Source organism: Lithobates pipiens, unplaced genomic scaffold (genome assembly GCF_037356315.1).
Source record: "Lithobates pipiens isolate NorthernLeopardFrog02 unplaced genomic scaffold, aLitPip1_a1.2 Scaffold_59, whole genome shotgun sequence".
Taxonomy (NCBI): Eukaryota; Metazoa; Chordata; class Amphibia; order Anura; family Ranidae; genus Lithobates; species Lithobates pipiens.
In genome coordinates this window covers 562,273-579,793 of record NW_027507880.1, presented here as the reverse complement: position 1 = coordinate 579,793, position 17,521 = coordinate 562,273, and positions in this window count along the sequence as shown.

Below are 17,521 nucleotides of genomic sequence, written 5' to 3'. Positions count from 1 at the left end.
GATAAGTCGAGGGCCGTATGGTGGCCAAAACAAGAGGGGGGAGGGGGGGAAGACAGGGAGGCGGGAGGGAAGGAGGGTTATGGGGTGGAAGAGGAGGGAGGGAAGTGTCAGTAGTGAAACCCCGAGGGGGGGGAAAAAAAGAGAGAAACGATGGCTATGACAGAGAATACGGATAAAGAGAAAAGGGAATTAAATTTCCTATCTTATAACGTCAGGGGGCTTAATACAGCAAAAAAGAGGCATAAAATCCTGGTAGAATTAAAACAGCTAAAGGCAGATGTGATCTTTCTCCAGGAGACGCATATATTACATACATCAAGGAGCAGGCTTTACTCTAAAGACCACCCGAAATGGTACTACGGGGACACGATCTCAAAGAGGGCAAGAGGAGTAGCGATAGGATTTGGAAAAGATACCCGATTTACTGTAGAAGGAAGAGAAACAGACCCAGAAGGAAGATACTTGCTATTAAAAGGAAAACTAGGAAACATTGGGTATACATTGGCTAACATCTACTCCCCAAATAAAAACCCTATTAACTTTTTGAGGAGAATACTGACTAAGATACAAGAATTTAAAAGTGGGCATGTGGTCATAATGGGGGATCTGAATTTCTGTCTGGATCCCGGCCTTGATAGTACGTCCCGGGCACCGGGAAGGAGTAGTACCCAATTAAAAAAATTAATTCAAAATTTAAACAACAATCAACTAGTGGATGTATGGAGGGCACAACACCCCAAAATATTGGACTATACATTTTTCTCCCTGGTGCACGGGACGTACTCAAGGATTGATTATATCTTGGTGGAGCACAAAGCCCTAGAGATGGTACTGGAAACAAACATAGAAATAGCAACACAATCAGACCATGCGCCTATAAGAATGAAAATGCAGATTCCCGGACAAAGTAAATGTGCCTCTAGGTGGCGTTTAAATGATACGTTGATTCTCGATAAGGAGGGGAGAGAAGCAGTGAGTAAGGAATTAGAGAAGTACTTTCTGATGAATGAGACCGAAGGAATCTCCGGGCAGGCTCTGTGGGATGCCCACAAGGCGTATATTCGAGGGATCTTGATCGCACGAGGCTGGTGGAAAAAAAAAGAACGGGCAGAAAGGGGTAATAAACTCAGAGAGGAAATTTTTAGAATAGAACAACAACATAAACTGGGGATTGTAGACAAGAAGTTACACCAAAAATTAATGTCCAGGAGAGAAGAATTATGTGGGCTGTTGGCACAAGAAACTAAAAAATATTATAACCAACTTAACAAAGTGAGGTATCAAGAAGAAAATAAACCTACTAAATATCTAGCTAAGATGCTTCAAAAGAAAAAAGCTATGAATTATATAGAGAAAATTCAAACAGAATCCGGGGACATGGTATACTCCTCAAAAGAAATAGCTGAATCATTTAAAGTATATTACGGGAAACTGTATACAGTAAAAAACAACTTGATAAATAAAGAAAGCAAACCAAAAGAAATTGATAAATATCTAAATAAGGCGAGACTTCCTAGGATTAGTGAAACTGATAAAGAACATCTAGAAAATCCCATAACGGAAGCAGAAATAAATGAGGCATTAGCAGAACCAGCCCCAGGGAAAAGTCCAGGACCTGATGGTCTGACAATTAGTTATTATAAAAGGTTTAAGAATATTCTGGTACCGAAACTCTGTAAATATATGAACGGGATAGGGACAGAGTATGCCATGAGTAAAGAGGCACTATCTGCCTCAATAACGGTCATACAAAAAGAAGGAAAAGATGAGACCAAACGCGCCAGTTATAGACCAATATCACTCCTAAATGAGGACACTAAACTTTTTGCCAAGGTATTAGCAAATAGAATTAAAAAAGTAATGAATACACTGGTACACCCAGATCAGACTGGGTTTATCCCCGGGAGGGAGGGAAAGGACAATGGGGTGAGAACCTTACTGATTCTATCCCAAAGGAAGAAGACGGAACCCTCGGCTTTGTTACTGTCAACAGATGCCCAAAAGGCCTTTGATAGGGTCGATTGGGGATTTATGTTCCAGACAATGGACAAAATGGGCATTGGCCCAAGGATGGTCAGATGGATTAAAAGGATGTATGACCACCCTACAGCAACTGTGAACATTAATGGGTTACCTTCCTCTCCCTTTGAAATGGAAAATGGGACCAGGCAGGGATGCCCATTGTCACCCCTTCTTTTTGTGCTCTCGCTGGAACCCCTACTTGCGACAATTAGAAATAACCCGGAAATAATCGGAATTAAGGCGGGACAGGAGGAACATAAACTCGCAGCATATGCAGATGACGTATTGTTTTATATGAGTAAGCCTGAAGATTCATTGTCTAAGATAATAAAGGCCCTAGACGATTACGGGAAATTATCAAATTTTAAAATCAACCAAACAAAATCTGAAATTTTAAACATAAATGTAGGTAGGATGGAAGTACAACGAATCCAAGAACAAAGTACATTTAAGTGGACTAAAGATCTGAAATATCTCGGAATAAAATTAGCAAATTCTCTGGACAAAATATACAGTTTAAATTTTATCCCTCTAAAAAATTAAATAAAAACTGAACTTAGAAGAACAAGTAATAGACCAATGTCTTGGATAGGCCGAATAAACGGGTTCAAAATGTTTATCCTTCCAAAAATTTTATATAAATTCCCGGGCTGCCGATAGAAATTCCATCTAGTTACTTTCAAAAATTAAAATCATTAATGAGTAAATATATATGGAATAATAAAAAACCTAGGATCTCCCAGGGAGTACTAAAACAAGAAAAGGAAAGGGGAGGACTGGCGGTCCCTGATCTACAATATTATTACCAGGCGGTAGTTCTATCAAGAATTGTCGAATGGGTAAAAGTAAAAAAAAAAGAGGAAAAAAGATGGGTAAATTTAGAATATATATATAGTAAAGCACATTTAGGTAACATAATTTGGAATCCCCCAAAAAACAGGTCACTAGACACAGACACAAATGAGTTAACACAGATTGCACTGAAGATATGGGATAAAGTATATAAGAGATTAAATGGGCACTATAATTCACCATTGATAACCTTAAAAGATAATGAATACTTCCCACCAGGTAGAAGGGAGATAGGAGGGAATTGGATAAAACTTGAGGGATCACAAATAAAAGACATAATTAAAAAAGGGAAACTCCTTTCACATGAAGAGTTAGTGCACAAGGGATTTATGAGAAGGGATAGATGGCGTTATTTCCAGCTGACCCATTTATAGAAAAACTACCCCAGCCGATCAGATCTGAAGAGGTACTGACTGAGGTGGAACAACTATGTACAGCCGACGGAGTGAAGGGTATAATCTCAAAGCTATACGGGCTGTTGATATGGGCCAGCTGTAAAGAGGCGCCGCCATATATAAATAAGTGGGAAAAGGAACTGGGGTCACAAAAGGGGAAATAAACAATAAATAAAATATTGAAAATGGTACACTGTTCGGCAAGGGACAATAAAACAGCTGAGATGAACTACAAACTTATCTCCCGCTGGTATAATATCCCGGATAAAGTATCTAAATACCAACTGGGCGGGACCGCCGAGTGCTGGCGGGGTTGTGGGAAAATAGGCACCATGACACATATTTGGTGGGAGTGCGCCAAAATTAGGATATATTGGGAAAAGATCCTTCAAATGATAAAGGAAATAACCCAAATAACATTGAAACCTGACCCCTGGATAGTACTCTTCCATGGTACGGAAGGTCGGGTTGAACAATATCAGGACACAATTATCCCGCATTTACTAAACGCAGCGAAAAAACCGATCCCCAAAAAATGGCAAGAGGTAAACTGCCCAACAACATAGGAGTGGGTAGATGCGGTAGAGGAAACATATAATATGGAAAGTCTATCTTTGAGAGAAGAAGAGGAAAGGGAAACTTTTATAAAAAATGGAAAGGTTGGAAACAATTCAAACGAGACAGGAGTTACTTAGCACAATTAAGATCATAAGGACTAAGCTATTAGGAGTAGGGACACTACTGACAAGGGGATTGGGGAGGGGGGGGGCAGTAAAAATTTAGTGAATAATGTAAGCAAGACGTAAGAATAGTTTTAAGAAGGTGAAATAAAAGCTTTATAAATATTTTTTCTTTTATATAAGTAATTTACCATGAAAACCACCACAATGATGTGAAGATTAATATAAAGAGACAAAATGACCGTCAAGTTGATTTATGGTCTCGGATAAAGATTCGCTGATGTGGCAAAAAAAAAAAAGCACTTGGTGTAGGAAATCCTGAAAACATGACTTGTTGAGGTTAGGAGTACTTGAGGACTGAGGGTAGGAACCACTGCTCGAGCACATGCAAACAGACAATTTTTTACCAAGCAAGAATTTGACCTTATATAAGCTGAATACCTAAGAATACCAATGTTTTATTACTTATCTAAGATACCTAAAAATCAAGCACACCTGCACCTGCTATTACATAAAAATGACAAAAACAATCCTGAACCCAATACTATCAATCAGAAAAAAAACATACCTCAAGGACAAACTAGATTTGGCCCTTATCTGGCACGGTGCTGTCACTCGAGCAGGGAGCGTGTGGAACATTGATCTCTAAGACATTCTTGGTGCAAAATAACAAGAAACACTCTATTCCCCCTGGAATATTTTGAAATATCCTGGACTGACTTAACCTATAGCTGAGTATCCTTGGATTACCTCGGGTATACCAGTAAATATTGGTCACCCCCAACGTATCTAACATTAGATTGCCTTAAAGGGGTTGTAAAGGTTTGTTTTTTATTTTCTAAATAGGTTCCTTTAAGCTAGTGGATTGTTGGTTCACTTACCCTTTCCTTCGATTTCCCTTCTAAATGTTTTTTTTCTTTGTCTGAATTTTTCACTTCCTGTTTCTCCTCAGTAAACATCACACCATCATCCGAGCCAGAACAGCTTACTGAAGAGGAACGGGAAGTGAGAAATTCAGGCAAAGAAAACAAAGAAAAAAAACATTAAGAAGAGAAATCGAAGGAAAAGGTAAGTGAACCAACAATCCACTAGCTTAAAGGAACCTATTTAGAAAATAAAAAACAAACTTTTACAACCCCTTTAATAGGACAAAGAAGTTCCCTCCTCTCTTTCCTTTGGTTGTTCACCAAGGTTTAGATTACCATTCCCTGCTCGAATCTACTATAATTTTTTTCCTATTAGGAAATAAAACACCAAAGCTCCTGATGACGCATTGTTCAACGCGTAATGCCGCGTACACACGATCGGAATTCCAGCCAGAAAAAGACAAATTAGAGCTTTTTATCGGAAAATGCGACTGTGTGTACGCTCCATCGGAATTTAGCTGTCCGAATTTCTGCCAGCCAAAAATTGATAGCATGTTCTCAATTTTCCCGGCGGAAAAACTTTCTATCGGTAATTCCAATCATGTGTATGCAATTCCGACACGCCAAAAATCACGCATGCTCAGATTCAACTACGAGACAGAAGCTATTTGCTACTGGCTATTGAACTTCCCTTTTCTAGTCCCATCGTACGTGTTGTACGGCACCACGTTATAAACGGAATTTAATGTGACCGTGTGTAAGCAAGACAGCTTGAGCAGAATTCCGTCTGGAAAACCATCAGAGCTTTTTTCCGACAAAAATTCCGATCGTGTGTACGCGGCATCACATGTAGGGCAATCCGAGCTGAGTCTTTTATGATATACTTTCTGTGTTGTTGTTTGTTTTTGACAACTATTATTTTTGGATTCAAGTGCAATATTCGGGCATCTGATTCATTTATGATCCAATTCCAACAGTGAAATCATTATGCTCTGAGGCAATTATTGTGAAAGTATGCATGTTTCTTTATGTGCTATTGCACTCCAGTGTTTTGATTTTTGTAAATAAACTTTGTTAATACAAATTTTTCTGTGTTATGCATATAAAGTCCATCATTTTCAACAAAATCCTTCTTCTAATAACTTCAATTATCGGGACGTGGCATCTTGTTATTTTTTGTGTCGTATCCACAGTATCACTCTGTGGTGATACGAAATTGTTTTAAAGGACAAACTAGTTAACAAGTATATCACATATTACCAGTCCCAGAAGATTGAATTTTGGCTGGTCTCTCTTTCAGGCCCCCCATGTGCCTACCCCTAAGTGTACCCTATGAGTAAGCTCCCGATCATGTTAAATGCATTAGAGCAGTGGTCATCAGCCCTGTCCTCAGGGCCCATTAACAGGCCAGGTTTGCAAGATAACTGAAATACATCACAGGTGATATTATTTGCTGCTCAGTGATTGCAGTATTCTAGTCTGCATCTCCCCAAGGTAATACATAAAACCTGGCCTGTTAGTGGGCCCTGAGGACAGGAGTTGATGATCACTGCATTAGAGGGTCTGTACATTGGATGGATTTGTCTGTTTGTTGGATGATTCAATAAACTGCTCTGAGGCGGTTAAGATGGTGAGCGGTTCCTTTCCTTCAAGCCTCTGGAGAGACTAGAATCATTAGGTGTTATCTTCTGACATCAACCATAGACATTTGTACAATCCATTGGTTAGCTTAACATACTTTAACTCCTCGACCTCATGGAGACAGCAGTGGCCTATTAACTGACCACACCACTTAGCTTGCCCTTGGGGACAAAGATGAGATAGCATAGCATTTAGCTTAGAATATTAATGCCCTATAAACACGGTTGGATTTTCCAACGGAAAATGTGCGATCGGATCATGCTGTCGGAAAATCCGACCGTGTGTGGGCTCCATCGGATTTTTTCCGTCAGAATTTCCGACGCACAAAGTTTGAGAGTAGGATCTAAAATTTTCCGACAACAAAATCTGATCACGTAAATTCCGATCGTGTGTAGCCTAGTCCGACGGACAAGGTACCACGCATGCTCAGAATAAATTATGAGATGGAAGCTTGGTCTGGTAAAATTAGCATTCGTAATGGATATAGCACATTCGTCACGCTGCAATGCTAAAAATTGTTTAATACAGAGCATTCTCTTTTTCTTTATAATGCTAGAAGAATGAAGTTGTTTTGGGCTCCTATTCACACAGACTTCTCACAAACTTCTTTCTTTATTCTTTCTCCTGATTTCATGAATAGAATATTTTTATTCGTCAGATCTCCTGAATCATTTTTGATTTTTATGTTTTAATATTTTTTAAAAATGTTGTGGTTGCTTTTTAATCAAAATCTCCTTTTTTTTTTATTTTGGTCATCTTCGTAATTTTTTTTGTGTGTTTTGTGTGTCAGCTTACCACAACACCATTATTATCTTTTTATTTTATTGTTTTATTTTTTATACTCAAGGGGTTTTGTTTGTGTTGTTGTCCCTTGTTAATTTGACTTTGTATTTTTGAAATATACCTGTGTACTCACAAATAAACTGTCATTTTTTAAGTAAAACACATAGGCAAGTATTTCTTTAACCCAAAAAAAACTTTATTAGGTGTCATAATAAAATAAAGAGGCAACGCTGGAGAAACTGGTGAAATTGGTGAAGCCTTTGGGACATACTTTTAGTTGTTGGTTCATCAATCACACACAATTTTCAGCTCATGACTGTTGCAAATTGAATGTTAACAAATAGAAAAGACTATCATTCTAAGCCCAGCATTTTTCATTCTTGTCCCAAATATTTTTGGCTACTATTGTCTATTGATATGTAAAACACTTTATTAAATCAGCAATTAGCGATCAATAATCACATCTAGTTAACCTCATTCATTTTTACTCCAAAAATATGTTGAACAATACTATACTTGGCTCAAGCTGGTCTCCTCCACTTCTTCCTGGCTGGAAGTCCCAGGTTGGGGATCGGAAGCCTCAGCAGGGGTGGAACGAAGCATGGAAGGAAGAGTGGAGAGTGATTTGGAGAAAGCTGTGGTCATGGAACCCATCCATTTTCTCCGCAAGACACAACAAAAGACAAACCCTAATGTCAGGATAAACTCTCCTAATTTTTACCTAATATAGGGCTCAATCTAGAAGCAGTATAGGCCAGTGATGTACCAAGTTTGCTTCTGATACTCCATCCTCTGCTCACAGATTGCATGTACGATGCACACGTGTTACGTTTTATATACAGTGCGCATGCGGGAAGCTCTGCCCGCCCCTGGCGTTCTTTTTTAGTCTATTCCCTGTCTCTTCTCTTTCAGTGCAGTGGGGAGAGCACATAGCGGAGACACAGCAGGTGTGCACTAATTATTCCAGTAACGAGGAGGACAAGGAAAGCCCGGAGGAAAAAACGTCCTGATCTCGGAGGAGAAGATTTAAGGTCTCAAATGTGTCTTTTGTAGAGATTGTGGACATATTGAAGAGGAACGACTATGATGGGAAGTATGGACCTTACCCAAACCTAAATGTCAGAAAGGCCAAGATCATGACTAAAGTTGTGAAGAGTCTACAGAAGAATTTTGGGGTACAATGATCCAAGGATCAACTGAGGAAATGCTGGTCAGACCTGAAACTGAGCACGATCAGTACAGAAGGAACAAGCGAAGTAGTTGTCGTGTGTTCATATTATTATTATTGCTTGCATACTGCTCCATGTGCTTTTCTTTAGTGTTGTACAGTTTGAAATGGCCACTTTCATGTTCATGGGTTCATCGTAGTAAACATTGTTTGTTCGCCCACTTCAAGTACAATGTTTTGGAAAGTTTCACTTAACTACATTTGTTCATGCCTATTTCTAGTCAAAGGAAGTTTGTTGTCTAGAGGGGTTTGTAACTAGAATGAAATGCAAACTTGATTCAGTGTAAAGGAGAGGACACTCAGTAGCTGTTTACACATCTGGACTCAGGAGCAGTAGCGTGGGACACCAGAAAGAAGCTTTTTATTAGGGTGTCCCACACACGTGCTCCAGTGAATACTATAGGGGTGTCTCCATCTGTGAAACTTGCACAAAACAGGTAAGTATTCCAGCTTTAGAAAGTCTCAAATATAATGTGAGCTTTGCCAAAAAAGACAATTGTATCTGTGTGTTAAGTATTCCAATTTTACATACTCATAGGGGAGAGAAGACTCGGGACGTCTGAGGACACCAAGGACCCCACACCTCAGAAAGAAGGGGAGAATCTGAAACACACAAAACTAGCTAGCATTGATTTTATATTTTAAAAAAGTTTTATATTTTGACAAAAGCCAGATTTGGAAGATGCACACAGTGTGTCAACATGTGCTATCTCCCATCACGGGGGATCAATGTACTCGTTTTGTGGGTGCAACCCCTTCTTCGCTACTAAAGAGGCCGAGATGAAGGGGTTGCACCCCCAAAACACTTACAGCACATGTTGATATTAGGCATGAGATCAGGAGGAAATTGCCCAGTTTGAATCACAATTTGTGTGCATCTTCCAAATTTGGCTTTTACAGGGGTGACACCCCATCTTATGAAGGCAATATCAACACAGTTTGGACATACTAATGTGTGATATTGTCTTCACTTTTCAAAGTTGAACTTTGTAAGTTCCTGAGTTCTGTATGTTATGCTTTGAAACATGCCTGTTTTCTAAAATATGGCTAGTTATATTAATGTTACCAAAAATGAATGTTATATACACCAAATATGTTGGTTTGTTGTAAAACCCTTTTATAAATGCACATGTGTGAATGTGCTTTGAGTAAAAAGTTTTATTATCAACAATGAGTGGCTTCCTTTTTCAATGCGCAAAAGCAGTATTTGTAGTAAAGTTGTTGTTTTCTGTGGCAATGGGCATTATTTACTAAAGGCAACTCCACTTTGCACTCCAAGTGCAGTTTCAAGTGCACTTTTTTTCAAGCACTTTTTGAATTTGCCTTTAGTAAATAACACCCACAGTGCTTTTTAATTTTCTCCAATCACGCCATTTTCAAGTCTCCACACATTTGTGTTATGGTGCTGAAAATGGGCAATATTTTTGTCAGTAATGCGCTACATACATTAACAACAAAAACAAGGTGTGTGTGCAGCAGACCCACAACATAATAATATTATCTGAAGAAGAGACTGTAACCTCATCTCACCCAGAAATTTGGTTTGCACTGTTGAAAAAAAAGGCCCAAATAATAACCAATAAAAAGTTAGGAGACACCTAAAACAAACCCAAGCAGTAAATTAAAACAATATATATTATTGCAGTTTGAAAGATACATTTATTAAAAAAAGTCTGACCTCGCAGGTGCTTTGGGGGGGCAAGCCTGCTTCAAGTGCCGTCAGGTTGGCAAGTCCTGGAAAGTCTGCCTCAGGCCCAACTGAGGCCACATAGTTTGGTGAGTATTTGTTTTAAAAATTGTGCAAAATGCAGCAGGAAAGCACTATATGTTTCAGTTTATATTCCGCCATGTGGATGGTTGTCAAAAATAGGCTGGTCATTATCCCGAAAGCGTTCTCCACCACTCTTCTGGCTCTGGCCAGCCAGTAATTAAAAACCCTCTGGTCCGTGGTGAGGGTCCTCATAGGGAATGGCCGTATAAGATGGTTCCCCAGCGCAAACGCTTCATCCACGACGAAGACGAAGGGGAGTCCTTCCACATTTTCCTCTGGAGGTGGTAAGCCCAAACTGCCACTCTGGAGATGCCATTAAAACTTTGTCTGCGCAATCACTCCACCATCTGTCACCCGGCCATTTTTCCCCACGTCCACATACAGGAACTTGTAGGTAGCTGACAACACCGCCAACATCACTATACTATTATACCCCTTGTAATTATAATAGTAGGACCCCGAGTTGGAGGGGTGGGATGATGCAGACATGTTTCCCATCAATTGCACCTCCACAATTGGGAAAGTCCCAATGGTTGGCAAAGTGGGAGGCCACAGTCTGGCATTCCTGTGGTGCTGAAGGAAAATGTGGAGTCGAGAACGAACTGAAAATCAGCAACAAGCGGACAATAAGCACTGAAAAGCAAATACAGTACTATAGAAATAGCACGCAATGACAAACAAATGCAAACTGACTACACGCACTGATAAGCAGATATGCACCGACAAGCACAAACTCAAGAGCAGTAACGATCTGAAGCACAAGTTTGACAAGTCTCTAACCAATCTTCTGCTAACACGCGATAAACAGGAGATCAGCAGAAGGAGCCCAAAGGGTGCCACACGTGGTGCTGAACTTCTCTTTTACAGTCCCATCCTACGGGGTGTACGTCCCCGCGCTCTTGATGATCGGAAAGTCCGACAACTTTGTGCGACCATGTGTATGCAAGACAGGTTTGAGCCAACATATTTCGGGAAAAAAAACGATCGATTTTGTTGTCGGAATGTCCGACCGTCTGTATGGAGCATAACAAAAAGTGGGCAACAGGAAATCCTTTGATTTCTTGGGAGACGAATGATAGACTGACCTGTCCACACCTTGGGTGGAATACATACATACTTTTTGAGGAGAAAAGTGTTGGGTCTCGGTGCCACAATACAAAAAAACTATTTGTTGATTAAATACCAATGCTGCAGATAAAATTAATGAAAAACGAATAGCAATGCAAAAATACAGTATATATAAAGGGCACAAAGGAAACAATACAGAAATCGAATATCAAATTATTAATATACAATGTATATCGCATTAACCACTTGCCGACTGGTGCACGCCGATATACGTCAGCAGAATGGCACGGACAGGCAAATGGGCGTACCTGTACGCCATACCATCACGTGTGCGCGCTGGTCGGGACCTTCGTGAGTCCGATCGTGGGTCCTGTGGACTCGATCACTGCAGGGATACCCGCGATCATCTCACGGATAGGAAGAATGGGGAGATGCTAATGTAAACAAGCATCTCCCCGTTCTGCCTAGTGACAGTGTCACTGATCTCTGCTCCCCATCATTAGAGCAGAGATCAGTGACATATCACACACAGCCACATCCCCCCACAGTTAGAAACACGCCCCAGGACACACATATACCCTACACTGCCACCTAGTGGTTAACACCTTCACTGCCAGGGTCATTTACACAGGAATCAGTGCTTTTGTGTAGCACTGGTTGCTGTATAAATGACAGTGGTCTCAAAAATGTGTCAAAAATGTCTGATGTGTTCACCATAATGTCGCAGTCATGATAAAAATCGCTGATCGCTGCCATTACTAGTAAAAAAAAGATTAATAAAAATGACATAAAACTACCCCATTTTTTGTAAATGCTATAACTTTTGCACAATCCAATCAATAAGCGCTTATTGCGATTTTTTTACCAAAATTTTGTAGAAGAATACGTATCAGCCTAAACTGAGGAAAAAAACAATTTTTTATATATTTTTGGCGAATCTTTTTTATAGCAAAATGTAAAAAAAATTTGTTTTTTTCAAAATAGTTTTTTTGTTTATAGCGCAAAAAATAAAAACCGCAGGGGTGATCAAATACCACCAAAAGAAAGCTCTATTTGTGGGAAAAAAGGACATCAGTTTTGTTTGGAAGCCACGTTGCATGACTGCGCAATTGTCAGTTAAAGCAACGCAGTGCCGAATCGCAAAAAGTGGTCTGGTTTTTGGCCAGCAAAATGATCTGGGGCTTAAGTGGTTAATAAAGTGCAAAAATAAACCATCGAAAATGTCCATAATAATCATACGTGAACAAATCTCCTTGTGTATGTTCCAACACCGTGAAAATAAAGTGCTCACGTGATTCAGTAAACTTGCTAAAAGGGCTAGAAGGACGCCTTAATTCTGTGCTGTAGATCCTTTATGCATCCTATTCCAATCAAGCAATCATATATGGAGGAAGCTGGGCCCCAATCCATTTTGCAGGTATACAAATGTAGGTGTCTTCACCTTATAACATCACTCCACTGCATGTATCAACTTGCATCAAGTAGGTCTGTGAAATAGCTCCCCAACAAAGAGCCACATAAGGCAGGATATATGTTTTATTGCTTAAAAAGAGCACTTACATAGTCCAGCATGAAATCACAAACAAATACGCTCATACTTTCTTTTTAAGCAATAAAACATAAAGCGGTATTACACTATACAAATGACTTACCTTCCCAAACTGCTATATGCTTTTTGGGTGCTGCTGGTCCCGCCCCCTCCCCCTCATATCCTCCATATTCAATAATGTAGGGTTTTACAATTTATTTGGGGGTCTTTGGGGCATAGAACTACAAAATTAATTCTGTTCTGGTCGCAAGAACAATCACAGCCTCTCAGTCCCTAACCTTCAGACTTATTATTTAGTGGCCAACATTGCTCCTCTGTCCTATCTCCACAAGAAACATCACCTAACGCTTTGGGCCACTATGGATTTTAATGACTCCTATCCTACAGCTTTATCTTCCTTGCCATGGCTTTCTCCTACTTCCCGCCCATCAGCCCTGAGTTCAATTTTGCTCCAGTCCATACTCTTCGACTTTGGGACTCAAATTTTTGGCAGGTCTGATCCCATCTAATTTACTCTTGTAGAAAAGATGTAGCTGGATAGCCGCACTCCGAATTATTCAACTTTATCTCAAAAATGTAATTAAAATCATAGCATCTAGGCTGGTCTATTTACCAGCCTAGATGCTATGATTTTAATTACATTTTTGAAATAAAGTTGAATGATTCGGAGTGCGGCTATCTAGCTACATCTTTTCTACTTCAGTTCCTGTTGCAAACAGAGCCAGCACCCTGTGGGATTGTGGAGACAGCTGTTTTGGGAGAAGTCATTACCTTAGAGCGGTAATTCTTTGTATCTAATTTACTCTTGTTATGCTTTCTGCACAGTCCAATGTTCTCACTGGGTCTCAACAACCTTGGACAGTTTACCTGGTTTATGGACATCCATTCTTTCTCTACCCCACTAAGATATCGATGTTTCATGCACCTAGGTCAGTGATGGCGAACCTTGGCACCCCAAATGTTTTGGAACTACATTTCCCATGATGCTCATGCACTCTGCAGTGTAGCTGAGCATCAAGGGAAATGTAGTTCCAAAACATCTGGGGTGCCAAGGTTCGCCATCACTGACCTAGGTCTTCCCATGAAATCCCATTGCAGGAGCATTACCGATGTATGCAGATCTGCCACTTTGTTTCACAACTCCTTAAATCTCAGTCCCCTCCTTATGTGCTAAAACCATTTGAAAGTATCTGTAGAGCTCGACCACACTCCACAGGCCTTATCTGCTTGATATACCCCTCCATTACATCTTTTACAAAACCCTGGTGTGGTCTTTCCATCATCAATGGGAGTGTGAGTTAGGGATAGGGTTGGATCAGGATGACTGGCAGATTATTTACTCCTTTGTTTTCCTATATGTGCCAATAAATATTTATTATGGTTTGGAGTTCCCAGCTATTTTTCTATTGTATCTACCTATCTGGGTGTTGTTTGGAGGACACCACTGCCTGAGCACCCACCTGTGGACTCTGCCCTGTCTGTTGGTATTCCCCTGTTCAGTGCGCTGCACCTTTCTATTTGTGTACTGACAGATTATGGCCTTGGCATTCTAAGCCCTTGTACACACGGTCGGAGATTCCGACAACCAAATCCGTCTGAGTAATTCCAACGGATTAATTCCGGAAGAGGTCCAGAAGTGATGTTGCATACACACGGTCGGACTAAGTTGTCGGAAAATCCGATTGTACATAATGTGATGACGTTATTTCGTTACGACGGGACTACGCTCAGGCTAGTAGCCAATAGCTTTGGTCTAGGAATTTGATCTGAGCATGCTTGGCACTTTGTCCATCGGAGTAGGCTACACATGATCGGAGTATGTTCGATCGGAGCATTTTGTCGGAAAATGTTACCGGCAAGTTGGAAAAGTTGGTTATTCCGACAGAAACAGTCCGATGGAGACCACACACAGTCGGAATATCTGACAAAACGGTCCGATAGGACACATTCCGTCGGAATCTCCGACCGTGTGTATAAGGGCTAAGAGCTCTAAGAATGTATTCATTTTGGAAAATGCTTATACAATTTTGTATAGATGATATTATACGCCAGCTTGCGTAGCCCCTTTTGTTTGATTTTGTCCATCAATATTTGTGTGGCTGTTCTCAGCTAGGGACAATAGCACAAACTATATATGGTGGTGCTGTTCTAAGTTGTGCATACTATGGGTCTGGGTTTATGCGCTTCTTCATCAGTGGCGGCCCGTGCACTGTGGGCAAACAGGCGCTGCCCCCCCATCCATGCGCCTGGCCCCTTTCAGGATGCCGGACATATGGATTCTTACGGCGGGGTGGGAGGGGGTGATATATTATGAAGCACCTGATTAGAGCCAGAGGCTCTAATAGGCTTCAAAATAGGGTGGCCTCAGGGCGCAGAGAGTGCACCCTGATCCCACCCAATTGTGTGACCAAAGCGAATACATTTTCACTATTTTCACACTAACCTTCCTCCTCGTCAATCAGGAGGCGTATTAGGACAATACCTGGTTATGACAGTTATTGGCTTCTTTGGTTCTTTTCTTTAAAGCACTCTTTAGAGACAAAACTCTGATTTTATGGATTGTAGTAGACAATTCGTTTCAGTCCAGATACAAATTTGACGCCCGTCACACCACCGGACCCTAAAAAAAAAGATCTGCCCACGAGGATCACTGACTGCCAAATGCCTCCTCCACTGTTTGACAGTCCTTGTGATATCACCCACCGATGCATGCTGGGCCGGTGATGTCACAAGGGGGTGGTGCCACCAGGTGACATCAGCAGATGGTTCCGCTTTTTACCTATTTAAGAACTGTTAAATGGCGGAGCAGGCATTCAGCGGTCAGGCAGAGCTTTTTCTTTTTGGCTCTGGCGGTACAGCGGGCATCGTGATTGACATTGTTTTTTTATTTTTATTAATAAGGAAATTTATTTTAACCGATGGCAAAAAAAGTGAGTACACCTCTAAGTGAAAATGTCCAAATTGGGCCCAAAGTGTCAATATTTTGTGTGGTCGCCATTATTTTCCTGCACTGCCTTAACCCTTTTGGGCATGGAGCTCACCAGAGCTTCATGACATCATGGATCTGGTGGATGTTAAAGACCTTGCGCTCCTCCACCTTCCATTTGAGGATGCCCCACATATGCTCAATGACACAGCAAAGCTCTTAAAGCGGAGGGCCGTCTAAAAAAAAAAAAAAAAAGTCAGCAGCTGCAAACACTGCAGCTGCTGACTTAATCAGCCCACTTGCCTGTCCAGGGCGCCCACGATGTCGGCCGCCCGAGGCCGACCCGTCCCTCGGCTCTCGGGTCCCGGCGCCGCCATTCCTTGTAAGGGAAACAGGCAGTGGAGCCTTACGGCTTCAGTGCCCGTTTCCTACTGTGCATGCGCGAGTCACGCAGCGCTTTGTGAATGGGACGCGCTGTGTTCTGGAACACACAGTTCCCATAACACAGCGCGACCCATTACCCAGAAGACGCCGCACGGAGGAGAGAAGAAAGAAGATCTCCGCGGAGGAGGAAGAGGAAGATTAGGATTATGTGCCTAGCAACAGGCACTTCTGGTAAGTAAAAAAAAAAATTTTTTTTCATTTTTTTTTTTTTAGATTTTTTTGTAATTTTTTATATTTTTTTTTTCAGGGTGGCCCTCCACTTTAATTCAGGCAGTGTTCATCTTGGAGGTGTGTTTGAGGTCATTATCATGTTGAAATACTGCCCTGTGGCCCAGTCTCCGGAGGGGGGATCATGCTCTGCTTCAGTATGTCAGAGTATATGTTTTCATTCATGGTTCCCCCAATGAACTATAGCTCCCCAGTTTTGGTAGCACTCACGCAGCCCCAGACCATGATACTCCCACCACCATGCTTGACTGTAGGCAAGACACACTTGTCTTTGTACTCCTTACCTGTTTGCCACCAAACATGCTTGACACCATCTGAACCAAATAAGTTTATCTTGGTCTCATCAGACCACAGGACATGGTTCCAGTAATACAGGTCTTTAGCCTGCTTTTCTTCAGCAAACTGTTTGTGGGCTTTCTTGTACATCATCTTTAGACAGCCATGCAGATCAATTTGATACAGTGTGTGGCATATGGTCTGAGCACTGGCAGGTTGACCCCCACCCCTTCAACCTCTGCAGCAATGCTGACAGCACTCATACGTCTGTTTCCTAAGGACAACCTCTGGAGTTCTTTGCCATGAGGTGCCATGTTGAACTTCCAGTGACCAGTATGAGAGATTGAGAGCAATAACACCAAATTTAACACACCTGCTCCCCATTCACACCTGAGACCTTGTAACACTAATGAGTCACATGACATCGGGGGGGGGGGGGGGATGGCTAATTGTGCCCAATTTGGACATTTTCACTTTGGGGTGTACTCACTTTTGTTGCCAGCAGTTTAGACATTAATGGCTGTGTGTTGAGTTATTTTGAGGGGGCAACAAATTTACACTGTTATACAAGCTGTACACTCACTACTTTACATTTTAGCAAAGTGTAATTTCTTCAGTGTTGTCATATGAAAAGATAATAAAATATTTACAAAGATGTGAGGGGTGTACTCACTTTTGTGAGATACTGTACATAATTTTGCCCATATCTACTGTTAATCACGTATAACTGTATCATACATAGTCTATTCCCTAAATATATATTTTCCTTATTGAGCACTATAATACAGATGT